We start from the raw sequence: 19058 nt of genomic DNA on the forward strand, positions 1-19058 counted from the left end.
GCAACCTTGTTATTTAACAATGTTTTTGGAACAGATTCCTGTTGGAACGTTCCACAAATTTATACCCACCCCAACTGGGACTGCCTCCTGGAGGAATTCAGGTGTGTGAAGGTTACCTGTGTCCTGCATAACTTCATGAGGATGGACACGAGGACCAGGAGGGGATCTGCAGCTCGTCGCCGTGTGCCAGAGGAGAAGTTGGGTGCTCTGCAGGATGTTTCAAGGATGCGATCCAACAACACAGCAAGACAGGAAATCCGTGTGTGTGAGATCTTCACCTCCTACTTCTTCGAAGAGGGTGCTGTTCCCTGGCAACACCATAGACTACACTATGCACAACCAAAGGCTCTTTTAAGAGCCTTTCACATTGCAATAAGAGTATTCTTCCATTTACTTAACTATGTCAACTGCAGTTATTCAATTCCCAGTTTCTCTCCCTGATTTCTACTTCTCAGGTGAGGGTTGTTTAGGTAACGGTGTGATGTCTGTACAAAAACAAAACAGGCTATTTTAAATCACACATATTGAAAAACTGTAGAACAATTAGACACCCTATAACCCACACCTACACACTCATGTATCAATCTGATATATTGTGTTGTGCAGTAAGCAGGCTCAGGTGTATAACTGTGGCTCCTTCCACCTTCAAAGAATAGGCAAGAGGGCCAACCATGGAGAATAGTAAGACACTTCATTATTTCTATAACTACGCTATATTGTTTGTCCTTGTGGGTCCGTTCATGTTTTTCAGCATGAAGTACTCTGCAGCCACTTAGTGTGGTGGACACCAGGTGAGGCCACACACAGATTCCTGTTGAACTCTGTCTTTAACCACCTTATTTTCTAAATAACAGTCTCTCTCCTTCACTTCATCCCTCTCTCTTCTCCCTAAATCCTCTAGGTTATATCAGCTGTGTCGGTGAACCCCTCCTGCATCTGAACTGGCTACATAGAGGGCACAGCATGATTCAGACGTGAGAGGTCACTTGGTCAGGTCAACAGGAAGTATTATTAAAAGAGATGCTTTACATTGAAATACAGACAGAGATGCAGTAGTCCCAGAGTTAATGATCCAAGGTCAGTTTTGCATTTCATCTGATTAATATGATGACTAACAATGTTAGAATAAAAACAAGGCTTAATCATGCTCTCTCTCTATCCTTCTGTCTCTCGTCAGCAGATATGTTTTGATGTGAGAGAGGATGCCAACCCCCAGTCCTATCATCGCCACCTCACCCGCTCTGAAGATAAGTGTCTCTAGTCGGCCCGAAGGTTATGTAATTGTGAATGTAACAGTTTAACTTTAGTCCGTCCCCTCGCCCCAACCAGGGCGCGAACCAGGGACCCTCTGCACACATCAACAACAGTCACCCACGAAGCATCGTTACCCATCGCTCCACAAAAGCAGCGGCCCTTGCAGAGCAAGGGGAACCACTACTTCAAGGTCTCAGAGCAAGTGACGTCACCGATCGAAAGGCTATTAGCGCGCACCACCGCTAACTAGATAGCCATTTCACATCGGTTACATGATGAACTGAGAGAATATTTGTGTTGATTCAATTATGCTGCCTTCTCTGCTCCAATGTTCTTACCTCTTTCCCTTTCACACCTCTCTCGTACTCTGTTTTTATAACGCACGACAGATGTGCATCGTAGTACAGATTGAACTTGTATTCATAATAGTACAATTATAATATTTATAATGCATGTTTTTAACACCTGGATAATGAACTTTCAATAAAGCGTTTCACATTCTCTACTGGTTGAAATTAAGTTTCTCATTTGATGAAATACTCCACCTGTCCTGTGTTTACCAGATCAATGCAGATGAAGGGCATTAGATATTGAGATGAAATGGTTTTAGAGTATTTACATGATGCATAGGAAGTGTAGTGTACTGTTTTTCTGTATATATGAATTACAAATCAGCCTTTAACTAGGTAAATCCTGTTTCTAGTCTTTTAGTTACAATGTGTAACCATTGATGTCCCAGGACCAAGATTGGTAAACACTGTTGAAGTGTATAATTGTAATACATACATGCAGACACAGCGTCATTCAAAGACTGGAATTTGATACTCCTGGTATTGGATATGACTGAAAAATGATCTCAAAGACATTCATACCTGAACTGTACCTTTATTTGCCAAGGTAGAGTACATGATCAGTGAATATATTACATGTACAGGCTACAATGTGGGGATCTCATGCATGGTAATAACTACATGTATATACGACTTGCATCCTTGGCACACAGTTATATATTCTACTCAATCCATAGTCTTCATTAATGTCATTCAGGCTGTTTTGAAGTTGATACTGAGATTCATAGCTAGGTTCTGAACTAATATGTATACCAAATGTTTGGTCTACACATCCATAGGCATACGGGTATTTTTTATCCTCCACAGTAAGCAAGAACATAGCTAGCTACGTTATTTAATCTATCTGCATTGCATGGCAAATATCAGCAAGGCAAGTTTACAAAATTGTACATTCACTTTGCAGTAAATGCTTTAGCTAGCTAGATTCTTTACATCCACTGTTTGTTTCACAAGACAGTCTGGTTTACTGGTTATTTCAGGAGTCCATAAAACAACCAGAATTACAATTTCATACTCACGTCACAACACCCATAAAGCTAGCCAGCTAACGTTAGCTAGTCAGCTAGCATGCTAAATCTCGATTTTCGTAAATTAACGTTCTGATTTTTTTTTTTAAAGCATAATAGTTTGTATCTACATTAACATATTCCTGTAAACTGTATTTTTTTTGCATGGTTCGTTATGACGTTAGAATCACTTACATTTGCTTCCATCGTAGTATTTTTGTCAGCCATCTTTGCTGAAGAAAGTCTCCAGCCTCGGGTCGTATAGCGTTAAATTCGTCATGGAAACCACTCGATATGACTGGTCATCGCCCAGCGGTCGCTGTTGGAGATTTGTATAACGTTGGGAAAAGTGTCTCATTTTCACCGCCTCCCACGCCACCTTCGCACCGCCCTCTCCGATTCTCTTCCATTGAAATGAATGGGAAGCGGTGTTTCACCGCGCGGCATCCTGTGTTAGAGAGACAAGCCATGCGCGACGCCGGCCGCGTCTTTTCTTTTCCTGACGCAGTTAAAAAAAACTACGTTCAACAACGCTTTGAGCGCTCTCCAAGTCCGGAAGTGAATATAACGTAGCGCGAAATTTCAGTCACTGATTAATAACATTTGCCCTTTGTATTTCAAGATTGAAAAACATAATAACATAATGTCGTGGACCGAGCTATCCATTTACGTCCCTTAACGCTCAAAGACAGATTAAATGGCTGTAGTATAGAGTATTCGACTGAATGATTAGATAATAAATATGAGAAATTATGAATAATAGCCATATGCTTTTACCTGATAATTGACTACTAATGTTAATAAAACAACTTCGAATACCAAGCTAGTAACGTTAAGTAGTCTAGGTTAACTTAACTGACCTTCAATTGAGGGAATTCAGCAGAGTTCTCTGAGACATTTTTACAACTCATTGAAACTCTGAAAATAAATACATGGGCAAATGTTACCAAACATGATAATAATAGGCCTGCATTACAATAGGCAGTTAATTGTTAAATTACACTTTCCATCCTTGCGTCTTTCTTTTCCCCCAGGTGCGTTCGCCTATGTTTCGACCAGAAGCGGTGTCTCCGCTTCGTAGGCGTAGGCGTGAACTTATTCAAGTAAGTCGGTAAATAGATTTTTATTTTAACTATGTGTTATTAGCTATTGTAAAAGGTTGCGTCAATCGAATCTGGTATCAGGATAAAATGTGATTCAGAGTCACCGAATATACTTTAATTATTTTTATTTAACACAAGCGGTAAATGCAATTTTCGTATTTACGGGTTCACTGTATCACCACGCAGGGTAAAGCAGAGAACTGACTGAAATAGTACAGACATCTTCCTTTATACTGTGACAGAGGTAAGTTCCCGCTTCTGAGCTGGCCTGTCACAGTAGAGGCTGAGCGTGGTTTAAACTTGCTAGCCTATCGGTGGTGCCCAGGCTGGTCCCAGCCTCACAGCACACAGGATCCAGATATCCGGAAGTGTTTGTTGTGTAACTGAGAATTTTCCATCTTGTCTCAACCTTGTGGTTAGCACAGTCGACACCCTCGATTATCAACAGCTTTTCTGCAATCACACTATGTTTTGTGATTAACATGTCCTATTTCTATAAGGCATATATTTTTGTTAAAAAGAGAACAAAACCATCCTTCACGCTATTGTAATAAATATCATTTATTATAACACAAGCATATTTGCTAATACATTGTTATAACTAACTTCTTTCCAAACAGGGTTTCTCACAAACTCATAGCAGATACGGAGACCCACACACACCCAGAGACAGATGGCTGACACAGGCCTTTTCATAAAGACTGATAAGAAAAGTGGTGCCTGGTACTGCATATCACGAGAAACTGAGACACACACATACCCAAGGACAGAGGGCTGACGTAAACCTTTCATAAACACAGATAAGACAGGAACATCTTCGCACACACAAAAACTCCTCTTCAGTCTGAACATTTTACAGAGACACACAGAAATGTCAAAATAGGAACATCTACGCACACACCTAATCTCCTGTTTTAGCTGAACATTTCTGAAGACAAAGAACTCTACTCAGAGCCAATGGGACAGTGATACTGGCCTGAAGGAGACCTCGCCCAACTCATCAGAACCAACCAGAGGACCAGAACTTCCAGACTCAACCTACTTTCTGTACTGTATAAAATGTATATGCACTCTGTTATCTGGGCTTCTTTCGGATAGTTCCATTTGAGCTTGATGAAAAGGGTCCGTGCACGCTATTTCAGATATCTTTACCTCTGAATAAATTGCATTTAATTAAACCTCATCCACCCTGTCCAGAGTCTCTACTTCGTCTCAGTTCTCCAGTAAATTTGTTTTATCAACACTATCTATTAGCTGTGTGTAGGCTAATGAGCGGATTGTTAGCTAGCTAGCTAGCTGCCTAACTTTACATACTACAGCTAAGTAAAATATCCTCAGTTAATGAACTTCATTCTTTGTTTGTTATCTTGATGTAGGCCTATTTATCATCTTAAATTAAATGCTTCAAATACTGCATTTGTAGATAACAGCAATGGAAGAGGGTAAAATAATGTTCTGCTCCAGCTGTCAGAAAAAGGGAGGTGTACAAGTTTGACAGGGCTATGGGATGACATTATCCAACTATTCTCCAATTTTAGACCCTAGAGAGGAAAACTATGAAGACAGACAGAGATATTATGGTCAGGGCTGTCTAATTGTAATCAAGTGAAGCCTGTTTCTTTGTGATGTCCTCAGATGTGCAAAGCTGTGAAAAGCCTGTCTGCAGATGAAGAGGTCCCAGTAAATGTCCCAAGAGACTGCTGCCACACTCTTGTATGCCAGGGGTTGTAAAGCACTAAATAAACTTCAGTTAGTGCTAAATACGGCTGCTAGAATCCTGACTAGAACCCACAAATGTGATCATATTACTCCAGTTGTAGCCTCCCTACACTGGCTTCCTGTTAAGGCAAGGGCTGATTTCAAGGTTTTACTGGTAACCTACAAAGCATTACATGGGTTTGCTCCTACCTATCTTTCCGATTTGGTCCTGCCGTACATACCTACATGTACGCTACGGTCATAAGACGCAGGCCTCCTAATTGTCCCTAGAATTTCTAAGCAAACAGCTGGAGGCAGGGCTTTCTCCTATAGAGCTCAATTTTTATGGAATGGTCTGCCTACCCATGTGAGAGACGCAGACTCAGTCTCAACCTTTAAGTCTTTATTGAAGAATCATCTCTTCAGTAGGTCCTATGATTGAGTGTAGTCTGGCCCAGGAGTATGAATGTGAACGGAAAGGCACTGGAGCAACGAACCGCCCTGGCTGTCTCTGCCTGGCCGGTTCCCCTCTCTCCACTGGGATTCTCTGCCTCTAACCCTATTACAGGGGCTGAGTCACTGGCTTACTGGTGCTCTTCCATGCCGTCCCTAGGAGGGGTGCGTCACTTGAGTGGGTTGAGTCACTGACGTGGTCTTCCTTCCCTTGGGTTGTGCCGTGGCGGAGATCTTTGTGGGCTATACTCGGCCTTGTCTCAGAATGGTAAGTTGGTGGTTGAAGATATCCCTCTAGTGGTGTGGGGGCTGTGCTTTGGCAAAGTGGGTGGGGTTATATCCTTCCTGTTTGGCCCTGTCCGGGGGTATCATCGGATGGGGCCACAGTGCCTCCTGACCCCTCCTGTCTCAGCCTCCAGTATTTATGCTGCAGTAGTTTATGTGTCAGGGGGCTAGGGTCAGTCTGTTATATCTGGAGTACTTCTCATGTCTTATCCGGTGTCCTGTGTGAATTTAAGTATGCTCTCTCTAATTCTCTTTCTTTCTTTCTTTCTCTCTCTTGGAGGACCTGAGCACTAGGACCATGCCTCAGGACTACCTGGCATGATGACTCCTTGTTGTCCCCAGTTCACCTGGCCGTGCTGCTGCTCCAGTTTCAACTGTTCTGCCTGCGGCTATGGAACCCTGACCCGTTCACTGTGATTACTATTATTTGACCATGCTGGTAATTTATGAACATTTGAACATCTTGGCCATGTTCTGTTATAATCTCCACCCGGCACAGCCAGAAGAGGACTGGCCACCCCTCATAGCCTGGTTCCGCTCTAGGTTTCTTCCTAGGTTTTGGCCTTTCTAGGGAGTTTTTCCTAGCCACCGTGCTTCTACACCTGCATTGCTTGCTGTTTGGGGTTTTAGGCTGGGTTTCTGTACAGCACTTTGTGACATCAGCTGATGTAAGAAGGGCTATATAAATACATTTGATTTACACATTTGATGCAGGTGTAAATGCATCTCCCCTTTTCTGAGAGAAATCAAAACTACCTAATACAAATATTCACCCTGTGTCCGTTTCAATACAAACTATTTGTATTTCAATAACACACATATATATTATTTTTTTTGTAACTTAAGTTTTGTTTTTCTTTAACATCGACAATACCCATAACTGTGTCCACTAGGACATGGGGGGTTAGACAACTCTTTGTCCACAGCAACATGAGAATCTGAAACAGTTGGCTGTTCCTGTATCTCTTTATTTATTTTCTCCTCAAGTGTCTCTGTACCACAGTGGTAGTTTAACCTCTCGACCTCGGGGAGGTCATTCTCACCCGTTGTGATGAGGCAGACTGAGCCAGTGGTGGACTGAGTGAGGGGATGGAAGATGGCTGTCCTCACTGGTAGACTGGTGTGACTCTTTTTGTTGCTCTGCTGCTGTTTCTTTGGAATAGGTGACTCTGGGAAAAGCCTGAAGGTGTCGCCTGTTTCTCCGAGCGACGGTGCCGTGTTCAGTTTACACAACGTAGGATCTCGGGTCTGGAGATTTGCTGACGTCAACTGCTGGTGTTTTCCCCCATCCTTTCTCTCTGTCCAGCTTGACTCTGACACTCTGTCCAGTAGGGGGCGCACTGAATGCCTCCTGTTATAGAAGAACTGGTAAGCTTGGTTTGGCTTTCTGGTCCTTTTTGTTTAACACTGTTGTGGCTGATGCGTTTTGGTTGCAGTTTTCTCATCCAGCTTCGGGGACCGTTGTCCGGATCTGACGTCCAGTCATGAGTTGTGCTGGGCTTGATCCTGTTGCGCTGATGGGTGTGGCTGGTTGTTTTACGTGGGTCTGGTTGTTTTAAGAATTTGCTTAGCTGTCTGTACAGCTCTCTCCGCAGCTCCATTTGCCTGCAGGGTAATGGGGACCGGAGGTGGTATGAGCCAAACCATACTATCTGAACTCCTTCAACTCAGTGCAGACAAACTGATTAGCGTTGTCGCTAACCAGCTCAGTAGGTATCCCCCATTTTACAAACATACCTTTTGAGGTGGGTGATGACCTTCTGGTTAGTGGTAGTGAGCAGGTGAGCTATTGCTATGTCCCTAGAATGATAGTCCACCACTAGGAGGTATTTCGTGTCCTCTAGCTCACACACAGGTCGGCTGCGATCTTCTGCCACGGACCTTTAGGTAAAGGTGTCATGGTAAAGGTGTCATGGTAAAGGTGTCATGGTAAAGGTGTCATGGTAAAGGTGTCATGACAAGTAGTTCTCTCTTGAGTTGGTTTGTTCTCTGTACAGAACCTGCATGACCTGCATCACTTTTCTCGCGATGTGACCGCTGATGCCCGGGCCACCACACCGACATCTATGTCTCTTTCTCTGCACTTTGTCAGCCCCCCCCCTTCCCCATGTGACCTTTTGTGTACCTGTTGTAGAACTTCTCTCTGTGAAGCCGGGATGACAATCCTGTCTTGATATAGCACAAGTCCATCCCGCTCCGATAGATGCGCTCTCCCTGTAGCGAGTAGCTTAGCAACGCCATTCTCTTAAACAAAGCATGACAAGATTATGACAATGATATATTCTGAATCAGGGAAGAAATGTTTAAAAAATAATTCCCCTTCTGGATTTCCATTTTTGTTGAGAATTGACCTATATGGATTGTGCTAAATGTAAGTGTTTCTTACAGAAGAAATATGAAAAGCATATGCATATGCAATTGAAAGGGAACAGTTTGGAGATTATGGGTAATTTACTAGACCAAAGGTGAGGACACAACGGTTCACCTGACACACGACTGAATCCTAACATTATACTGTTGGTTTTATGCAAACCTCCCTTATCTCACCTCACTTGCTCACATTGTATATAGACTTATTTTTCTACTGTATTATTGACTGTATGTTTGTTTCACTCCATGTGTAACTCTGTGTTGTTGTATGTGTCGAACTGCTTTGCTTTATCTTGGGCAGGTCGCAATTGTAAATGAGAACTTGTTCTCAACTTGCCTACCTGGTTAAATAAAATAAAGGTGAAATAAATAAAAATAAATAAATGTACATTTTTATGCTGCATTTGTTGATAACTGTGAAGGGAGGCCTTCGTGTGGTGCCTGCCATCTCTGTCAGGAAGCGGGGCTGAGTATAACAGACTGGATGTTTAATGTTATGTTTACCATTATCCTACTGCTCAGTAAATTAATCAATATCATAATCCCATATTTCATTTAACTTATGGTTATATATGCATACGTTCACATTTCATCCTGATCTCTTATTCTTAAGTATGAATGAGAGTTATTATCTCGTGTTATAAAATGTTCTCTCTTTGTTCCCTCTCTCTTCCTAGATCCCTGATCACATGTGATGAGCTGCACCTGTGACCGAGGGGAAGTGTGTACAGTAGCGGTGAAATCACTGGGGAAGCCATATTACAAACGACGTGTTGTGATCATTGCCTTGTTTGCTCTATAACCTGTTAGTTCATACGCCTCGTGACCCTGATATATAGGCCTAAAGGCTGAGACAATAAGAAAACACAGTGGCAGAATAAATTCAACCACACCTTTGTTTTATCACAAAACTCTGCTAGCAACCTTTGTCCAGTGAAGTCCACAAAAGCATATTGCATGTACAGTACCAGACAGTTACATGACCTACAGCACGGTCAAGGTAATGTACAGTAACAGACAGTTCTACAGCATGGTCAAGGTAATGTACAGTAACAGACAGTTCTACAGCATGGTCAAGGTAATGTACAGTAACAGACAGTTCTACAGCATGGTCAAGGTAATGTACAGTAACAGACAGTTCTATAGCATGGTCAAGGTAATGTACAGTAACAGACAGTTCTATAGCACGGTCAAGGTAATGTACAGTAACAGACAGTTACATGACCTATAGCACGGTCAAGGTAATGTATAGTAACAGACAGTTCTACAGCACGGTCAAGGTAATGTACAGTAACAGACAGTTCTATAGCATGGTCAAGGTAATGTACAGTAACAGACAGTTCTATAGCACGGTCAAGGTAATGTACAGTAACAGACAGTTCTATAGCACGGTCAAGGTAATGTACAGTAACAGACAGTTCTACAGCACGGTCAAGGTAATGTACAGTAACAGACAGTTCTATAGCACGGTCAAGGTAATGTACAGTAACAGACAGTTCTATAGCACGGTCAAGGTAATGTACAGTAACAGACAGTTACATGACCTATAGCACGGTCAAGGTAATGTATAGTAACAGACAGTTCTACAGCACGGTCAAGGTAATGTACAGTAACAGACAGTTCTATAGCACGGTCAAGGTAATGTATAGTAACAGACAGTTCTATAGCACGGTCAAGCAAGTTCGGACCACTAAACAACTATTAATTTAGAACCACAGAGAGTTATCGCAAGTCGCAAAGGAAACAGGAGCTGCCTCCACTATTCCAGTATCACGTTCTATAAAGGATTGGAGACAGGCGTAGGAATACGTAATAGGGGGTTTAATACTCCACCCAAAAATACAACATGCCATGAAAGGCACGGGGACAAAGCCCAAAACAAATATGTATACAAAAACTACAGGGATGTAACCCAAACAAAAATGCGAGAGGTTAAACCTCTATTAAATACACGGGACGAGACCCGTAATAACGTGTACACAATACACGCGGCACAATGCCGAAACAACAAAGCACAGGTACTCAACAAGACCAACGGACACGGGAACAATAACTGACCAAGACAAGGTTGAAGAAAGGCCACAATTATACAATTACTAATCAGGGGGGAATGAGGAACCAGGTGTGCGTAATGAAACGGTTCAGTGACACCTAGAAGGCCGGTGATGTAGACCTCCGGAACTGGTGCACGGAATGAGCAGCAGTACCGGGGGAATCCGTGACATCCAGCACCATTTAAACTTCAACATCATCAAATCACCGCTGCTTTAGTCTAATACAGTGACAATTTAAAAAGATACCAAAAACTAATTTTGTCCAATCAACGTAAAGCTAAATAGGATGTGGCTGTCCATGGCTCTGATTTCTGTGTGTGTGTTTGTGCCAGTAGAAAACACGTTGACTCACCCTACTTGTAGAGAAACACCAATGCCATCCTCCTCTCTTTCATGTTGACTAAACGGTCTATGACTCTGTCATACAGTACAGGCTTTTAGTTTTTGTTGCCCTAGGCTACCTGGATAAAATGCTTGCTCGCTAGCCTAACTTCCCTTCGTGGGCAACGTTAGCTAGTAAACATTAGCCTTCTACATCTAGCTACATATTGAACTAACATCCTCTCAGGCCAGGAGCACAACAATGTATGAAATAATGGTTGGATCAGAATCGGCGTTATAATTATTGGCCAGTACAGAGAAGGAATTAAAACCACAAGTCCAACTCCCTATCTCCATCCATGGCTAATTTAGGAAAGGGACAATTTTAGCTAGCTAGCCACTGAAGGACAACAACACAATGAGATGCAACAATTCAATGAAAGGAGTGACGCCAAATCCAAGATGGCTTCACCTTGACACTTGTTGTGGTGCGCCAGGACCATTCACAGTTGACCTCGCTCAGTTTAGCTCAACGCTGATTGGCTAATTTTGTATACTTTTTTTATTGTCAACGGGAGGCCAGATGCTCGCTGGCTTCCCTTTGCCTTCAATGCTACGGGCGGCAACAATGTCTCATTTGGACCAGACAGCATCAGATACATGGTCTACACGTAGAGAGACAGAGGAACGCTGTTTCGCTAGCTCGAATGCTTTCCTTAACTTCCACATCAGGCAATGTTGTATGTTGTCCTGCGATTCCTTTCATAGATACGGTCCAGGTAAAGACCTGTCCGTGACCTAACGAAATATTAAAATATTCTGGATACTGTCACATAAGAATATTCCTGGAAAATGTGAGGTAGGTGCAACATAAGAGTTTGAGTGAGAGGTCTAACTGGCGTCTCCAAGTGGCCAACCACCTCTCCAAACTGTGCAATTTAATCTTAAGTAATTTAGCCACTTTTATAAGTCAAAGAAAAGTCTTCAAATATAAGGTACTTTTTTTAGCTCTCAGTTGTGCCATTGAGGAACTAGATTAAGCGTAATTGTTGTTTTGTTTGGAACACAACTGTGCACCTCGTCATCACACAATTACTGTTGTTGTTTACGCCCTCCCAAAAACAGCCATTATATAAATCACAGCCTGGGTCAGCTGGGCATCGTTTCAAACGCTTGTTCAATTGCCAACATGACTAGCTAAAGTTATAAAGTACAATCTTACAGTGTTAAGCTTTCACAAGGCAATTCAGAGAAACAGATTGATAATTTTGGTACGCATAGAACAGAGTTATGAGTGCATTCAGGTGCGTGTTCCCGTTGCAAAACTTTCGTCACAATAGACAAACATTCTGTTCAGAACAACCCCAAGGGTATGACGCCATGCCATCTGGTAACTGTACATCAAACATATTGATCGTAAACGTTGACACTGTAGATTATATAAAAAATGTGTGAAGTGCAGACCCGGGTGTTTTAAAACTTGCTTGTATGACATCAAAGTGGTATTTATTATCTTCCAATGTCTCATCTTTCAAAATACATCGAGTCCTCTTAATTTACAGCATTTCCCTCACTCAGACAACAGCTTTTTCTTTGGGGGGGGGGGGCAAAAGTAGCCCAATTAGTGGGAGGGTCAAGTTCTTGTCACGTGCGATGCTCAAGTATATAATGGCTGTCAGGCAAAACTCATACAGAGACTGTGAGCTCTGACATTTATAGCATGTATTTGTAAGGGTTTGTAAGGGTTATTAATAAGATAGCAGGGAGAATGATCCAAATCACAGGAAACACCTGAAGTCACACATATAACTATCTCAACTATAACAATCATGACCGAGTACAGGTAGTGAAACAGCTTTAAGTTAAGAGCTACATTGAAGAACATTGAAATCTGTAATATTCATTTTTTCTTGTTGTTTAAAAAACAAAACAATAAAACAAAGATGTGGATTATTCTCCATCCTCTCCTGATTCAGATTCAGATTTTCATAATTATGGCATGAAACCAAATATCAAATACAAAAAAAATGTTTTACCCTGGTGCTATACTGTATGTTGGAATGACATGGAAGTGATCCCTCCTACTGCCGTGTACTGTTCTACTGCAGGCTTCTGTAGGCTAGCCATAGAGAATGATAGAGGGCTCTAGTAGTCAAAGGGCTGTTTTAGCATTGGGTAGCGCCATTGAGGGCTTCCACCATTGTAATATAGTCAACTGGGTGGGACTTCAAACTTCAATGGCTGATCCCTACTGGTGACCCTTTTGGAGTCATGTGCAAACGGCTCATCAGGAGAAATCAGCCAATCGTGAAGAAGAAATTGGACTACTTCAAAATGGAGATAGCCTCAATGGCGCTGCCCATTCTGTCACAGACGCCATAATGGCACGGATACAAAGATGAGGCCTCTTTCCATCTCCGAGGCTATTGGCAGGTAAAATCCGCTGCGTCATTTTTAGCCAAGGAGTGACTCAATTATTGATATTTGTGAGGGATTCAACCAAACATACATTTCTGTTGAACTTGTCCCTGAATGCTGATTACAACTTGACTTAGAAGGATCTCCGTTGGGTGGGAGCCTCTCCAGCAGACGACTTGGTATGAAATGCTATTTGTGACTTGGCTATTTTCTCCTATAATTTTCACTTACCGAACGTCACATAGTGGATAAGTTGAGACGTTTTTTACGACTTGGTATGAAATGCTATTTGTGACTTGGCTATTTTCTCCTATAATTTTCACTTACCGAACGTCACATAGTGGATAAGTTGAGACGTTTTTTACATTCAGCATCACGATAGTATTCATTATAAATGAATTACTGAAACTTAATTTTTAAGCCCACGTTTTATGATCGTTATTTATAAACAGATCTGTCAGATGTATTTTACAGAGGGGGCACACTGACTGGACCAGGCAAAGATCCCCCCCCCATATTCTCCCTAGTAAGTGGTTCCTTCCAAGGTGCACGGAGCAAAGAGATGCCTATGCCGAAAGCTAGATTATGTTTCTATGCTATCCATGTTTCTATCCTATCCATGTTTCTATGCTATCCATGTTTCTATGCTATCCATGTTTCTATGCTATCCATGTTTCTAGACTATCCATGTTTCTATGCTATCCATGTTTCTATGCTATCCATGTTTCTATGCTATCCATGTTTCTATGCTATCCATGTTTCTAGACTATCCATGTTTCTATGCTATCCATGTTTCTATCCTATCCATGTTTCTATGCTATCCATGTTTCTATGCTATCCATGTTTCTATCCTATCCATGTTTCTATGCTATCCATGTTTCTATGCTATCCATGTTTCTATGCTATCCATGTTTCTATGCTATCCATGTTTCTATGCTATCCATGTTTCTATGCTATCCATGTTTCTATGCTATCCATGTTTCTAGACTATCCATGTTTCTATGCTATCCATGTTTCTATGCTATCCATGTTTCTATGCTATCCATGTTTCTATGCTATCCATGTTTCTATGCTATCCATGTTTCTATGCTATCCATGTTTCTATCCTATCCATGTTTCTAGACTATCCATGTTTCTATGCTATCCATGTTTCTATGCTATCCATGTTTCTATGCTATCCATGTTTCTATCCTATCCATGTTTCTATGCTATCCATGTTTCTATGCTATCCATGTTTCTATCCTATCCATGTTTCTATCCTATCCATGTTTCTATCATATCCATGTTTCTGTTTCTAGACTATCCATGTTTCTATCCTATCCATGTTTCTATGCTATCCATGTTTCTATGCTATCCATGTTTCTATGCTATCCATGTTTCTATCCTATCCATGTTTCTATGCTATCCATGTTTCTATGCTATCCATGTTTCTATCCTATCCATGTTTCTATCCTATCCATGTTTCTAGACTATCCATGTTTCTATCCTATCCATGTTTCTATCCTATCCATGTTTCTATGCTATCCATGTTTCTATGCTATCCATGTTTCTATGCTATCCATGTTTCTATGCTATCCATGTTTCTAGACTATCCATGTTTCTATGCTATCCATGTTTCTAGACTATCCATGTTTCTATGCTATCCATGTTTCTATGCTATCCATGTTTCTATCCTATCCATGTTTCTATGCTATCCAAATCAAATCAAATTTTATTAGTCACATACACATGGTTAGCAGATGTTAATGCGAGTGTAGCGAAATGCTTGTGCTTCTAGTTCCGACAATGCAGTAATAACCAACAAGTAATCTAACCTAACAATTCCACAACTACTACCTTACACACACACACAAGTGTAAAGGGATAAAGAATATGTACATAAAGATATATGAATGAGTGGTGGTACAGAACGGCATGGCAGATGCAGTAGATGGTATAGAGTACGGTATATACATATGAGATGAGTACTGTAGGGTATGTAAACATAAAGTGGCATAGTTTAAAGTGGCTAGTGGTACATGTATTACATAAAGATGGCAAGATGCAGTAGATGATATAGAGTACAGTATATACATATGAGATGGGTAATGTAGGGTATGTAAACATTATATTAAGTGGCATTGTTTAAAGTGGCTAGTGGTACATTTTTACATAATTTCCATCAATTCCCATTTTTAAAGTGGCTGGAGTTGAGTCAGTATGTTGGCAGCGGCCGCTAAATGTTAGTGGTGGCTGTTTAACAGTCTGATGGCCTTGAGATAGAAGCTGTTTTTCAGTCTCTCGGTCCCTGCTTTGATGCACCTGTACTGACCTCGCCTTCTGGATGATAGCGGGGTGAACAGGCAGTGGCTTGGGTGGTTGTTGTCCTTGATGATCTTTATGGCCTTCCTGTGACATCGGGTGGTGTAGGTGTCCTGGAGGGCAGGTAGTTTGCCCCCGGTGATGCGTTCTGCAGACCTCACTACCCTCTGGAGAGCCTTACGGTTGTGGGCGGAGCAGTTGCCGTACCAGGCGGTGATACAGCCCGACAGGATGCTCTCGATTGTGCATCTGTAGAAGTTTGTGAGTGCTTTTGGTGACAAGCCGAATTTCTTCAGCCTCCTGAGGTTGAAGAGGCGCTGCTGCGCCTTCTTCACAACGCTGTCTGTGTGGGTGGACCAATTCAGTTTGTCCGTGATGTGTACACCGAGGAACTTAAAACTTTCCACCTTCTCCACTACTGACCCGTCGATGTGGATAGGGGGGTGCTCCCTCTGCTGTTTCCTGAAGTCCACAATCATCTCCTTTGTTTTGTTGACGTTGAGTGTGAGGTTATTTTCCTGACACCACACTCCGAGGGCCCTCACCTCCTCCTTGTAGGCCGTCTCGTCGTTGTTGGTAATCAAGCCTACCACTGTAGTGTCATCCGCAAACTTGATGATTGAGTTGGAGGCGTGCATGGCCACGCAGTCGTGGGTGAACAGGGAGTACAGGAGAGGGCTCAGAACGCACCCTTGTGGGGCCCCAGTGTTGAGGATCAGCGGGGTGGAGATGTTGTTACCTACCCTCACCACCTGGGGGCGGCCCGTCAGGAAGTCCAGGACCCAGTTGCACAGGGCGGGGTCGAGACCCAGGGTCTCGAGCTTGATGACGAGTTTGGAGGGTACTATGGTGTTGAATGCTGAGCTGTAATCGATGAACAGCATTCTCACATGGGTATTCCTCTTGTCCAGATGGGTTAGGGCAGTGTGCAGTGTGGTTGCGATTGCGTCGTCTGTGGACCTATTGGGTCGGTAAGCAAATTGGAGTGGGTCTAGGGTGTCCGGTAGGGTGGAGGTGATATGGTCCTTGACTAGTCTCTCAAAGCACTTCATGATGACGGAAGTGAGTGCTACGGGGCGGTAGTCGTTTAGCTCAGTTACCTTAGCTTTCTTGGGAACAGGAACAATGGTGGCCCTCTTGAAGCATGTGGGAACAGCAGACTGGGATAAGGATTGATTGAATATGTCCGTAAACACACCAGCCAGCTGGTCTGCGCATGCTCTGAGGACGCGGCTGGGAATGCCGTCTGGGCCTGCAGCCTTGCGAGGGTTAACACGTTTAAATGTTTTACTCACCTCGGCTGCAGTGAAGGAGAGCCCGCAGGTTTTGGTAGGGGGCCGTGTCAGTGGCACTGTATTGTCCTCAAAGCGGGCAAAAAAGTTGTTTAGCCTGTCTGGGAGCAAGACATCCTGGTCCGCGACGGGGCTGGTTTTCTTTTTGTAATCCGTGATTGACTGTAGACCCTGCCACATACCTCTTGTGTCTGAGCTGTTGAATTGCGACTCGATTTTGTCTCTGTACTGGGACTTAGCCTGTTTGATTGCCTTGCGGAGAGAATAGCTACACTGTTTGTATTCGGTCATGCTTCCGGTCACCTTGCCCTGGTTAAAAGCAGTGGTTCGCGCTTTCAGTTTCACGCGAATGCTGCCGTCAATCCACGGTTTCTGGTTTGGGAATGTTTTAATCGTTGCTGTGGGTACGACATCGTCAATGCACTTCCTAATGAACTCGCTCACCGAATCAGCATATTCGTCAATATTGTTGTTGGACGCGATGCGGAACATATTCCAATCCGCGTGATCGAAGCAGTCTTGAAGCGTGGATTCAGATTGGTCGGACCAGCGTTGAACAGACCTGAGCGCGGGAGCTTGTTGTTTGAGTTTCTGTTTGTAGGCTGGAATCAACAAAATGGAGTCGTGGTCAGCTTTTCCGAAAGGGGGGCGGGGGAGGGCCTTATATGCGTCGCGGAAATTAGTATAACAATGATCTAGGGTTTTTCCAGCCCTGGTAGCACAATCGATATGCTGATAGAATTTAGGGAGTTTTGTTTTTAGATTAGCCTTGTTAAAATCCCCAGCTACGATGAATGCAGCCTCAGGGTGTGTGGTTTCCAGTTTACAAAGAGTCAGATAAAGTTCGTTCAGGGCCATCGATGTGTCTGCTTGGGGGGGAATATATACGGCTGTGATTATGATTGAAGAGAATTCCCTTGGTAGATAATGCGGTCGACATTTGATTGTGAGGAGTTCTAGATCAGGTGAACAGAATGACTTGAGTTCCTGTGTGTTGTTATGATGATCACACCACTTCTCGTTAATCATAAGGCATACCCCCCCGCCTCTCTTCTTACCGGAAAGATGTTTGTTTCTGTCGGCGCGATGCATGAAGAAACCAGCTGGCTGCACCGACTCCGTTAGCGTCCCTTGAGTTAGCCATGTTTCCGTGAAGCAGAGCACGTTGCAATCCCTGATGTCTCTCTGGAATGCTACCCGTGCTCGGATTTCATCAACCTTATTGTCAAGAGACTGGACATTGGCGAGTAGTATGCTAGGGAGTGGAGCGCGATGTGCCCGTCTCCGAAGCCTGACCACGAGACCGCCTCGTTTGCCCCTTTTTCGGCGTCGCACAGGGTCGCCGGCTGGGATCAGATCCATTGTATTGGGTGGAAGGCAAAACACTGGATCCGTTTCGGGAAAGTCATATTCCTGGTAGGAACGATGATGAGTTGACGTTAATCGTATATTCAGTAGTTCCTCCCGACTGTATGTAATGAAACCTAAGATTACCTGGGGTACCGATGTAAGAAATAACACATAAAAGAACAAAATACTGCATATTTTCCAAGGAACGCGAAGCGAGGCGGCCATCTCTTTTCGGCGCCGGAAGATAACATGTTTCTATGCTATCCATGTTTCTATGCTATCCATGTTTCTATGCTATCCATGTTTCTATGCTATCCATGTTTCTATCCTATCCATGTTTCTATCCTATCCATGTTTCTATCCTATCCATGTTTCTATGCTATCCATGTTTCTATGCTATCCATGTTTCTATGCTATCCATGTTTCTATCCTATCCATGTTTCTATGCTATCCATGTTTCTATGCTATCCATGTTTCAAGACTATCCATGTTTCTATGCTATCCATGTTTCTATGCTATCCATGTTTCTATGCTATCCATGTTTTTATGCTATCCATGTTTCTATGCTATCCATGTTTCTATGCTATCCATGTTTCTATGCTATCCATGTTTCTATGCTATCCATGTTTCTATGCTATCCATGTTTCTATGCTATCCATGTTTCTATGCTATCCATGTTTCTATGCTATCCATGTTTCTAGACTATCCATGTTTTTATGCTATCCATGTGTCTATGCTATCCATGTTTCTATGCTATCCATGTTTCTATGCTATCCATGTTTCTATCCTATCCATGTTTCTA

General features: G+C 42.8%; 1 long non-coding RNA gene across 1 annotated transcript; it reads left to right on the top strand.

The window, feature by feature from the left end:
• Nucleotides 1-291: 291 nt before the first annotated feature.
• On the top strand, nt 292-1759 carry LOC139546216 (uncharacterized). Its single transcript, XR_011669180.1, has 2 exons — nt 292-1077; nt 1181-1759. It is a non-coding gene; the product is annotated as an uncharacterized lncRNA (long non-coding RNA).
• The last annotated feature ends 17299 nt before the right edge of the window (nt 1760-19058 follow it).

This window comes from Salvelinus alpinus, chromosome 20 (genome assembly GCF_045679555.1).
Source record: "Salvelinus alpinus chromosome 20, SLU_Salpinus.1, whole genome shotgun sequence".
NCBI classification, from domain to species: Eukaryota; Metazoa; Chordata; class Actinopteri; order Salmoniformes; family Salmonidae; genus Salvelinus; species Salvelinus alpinus.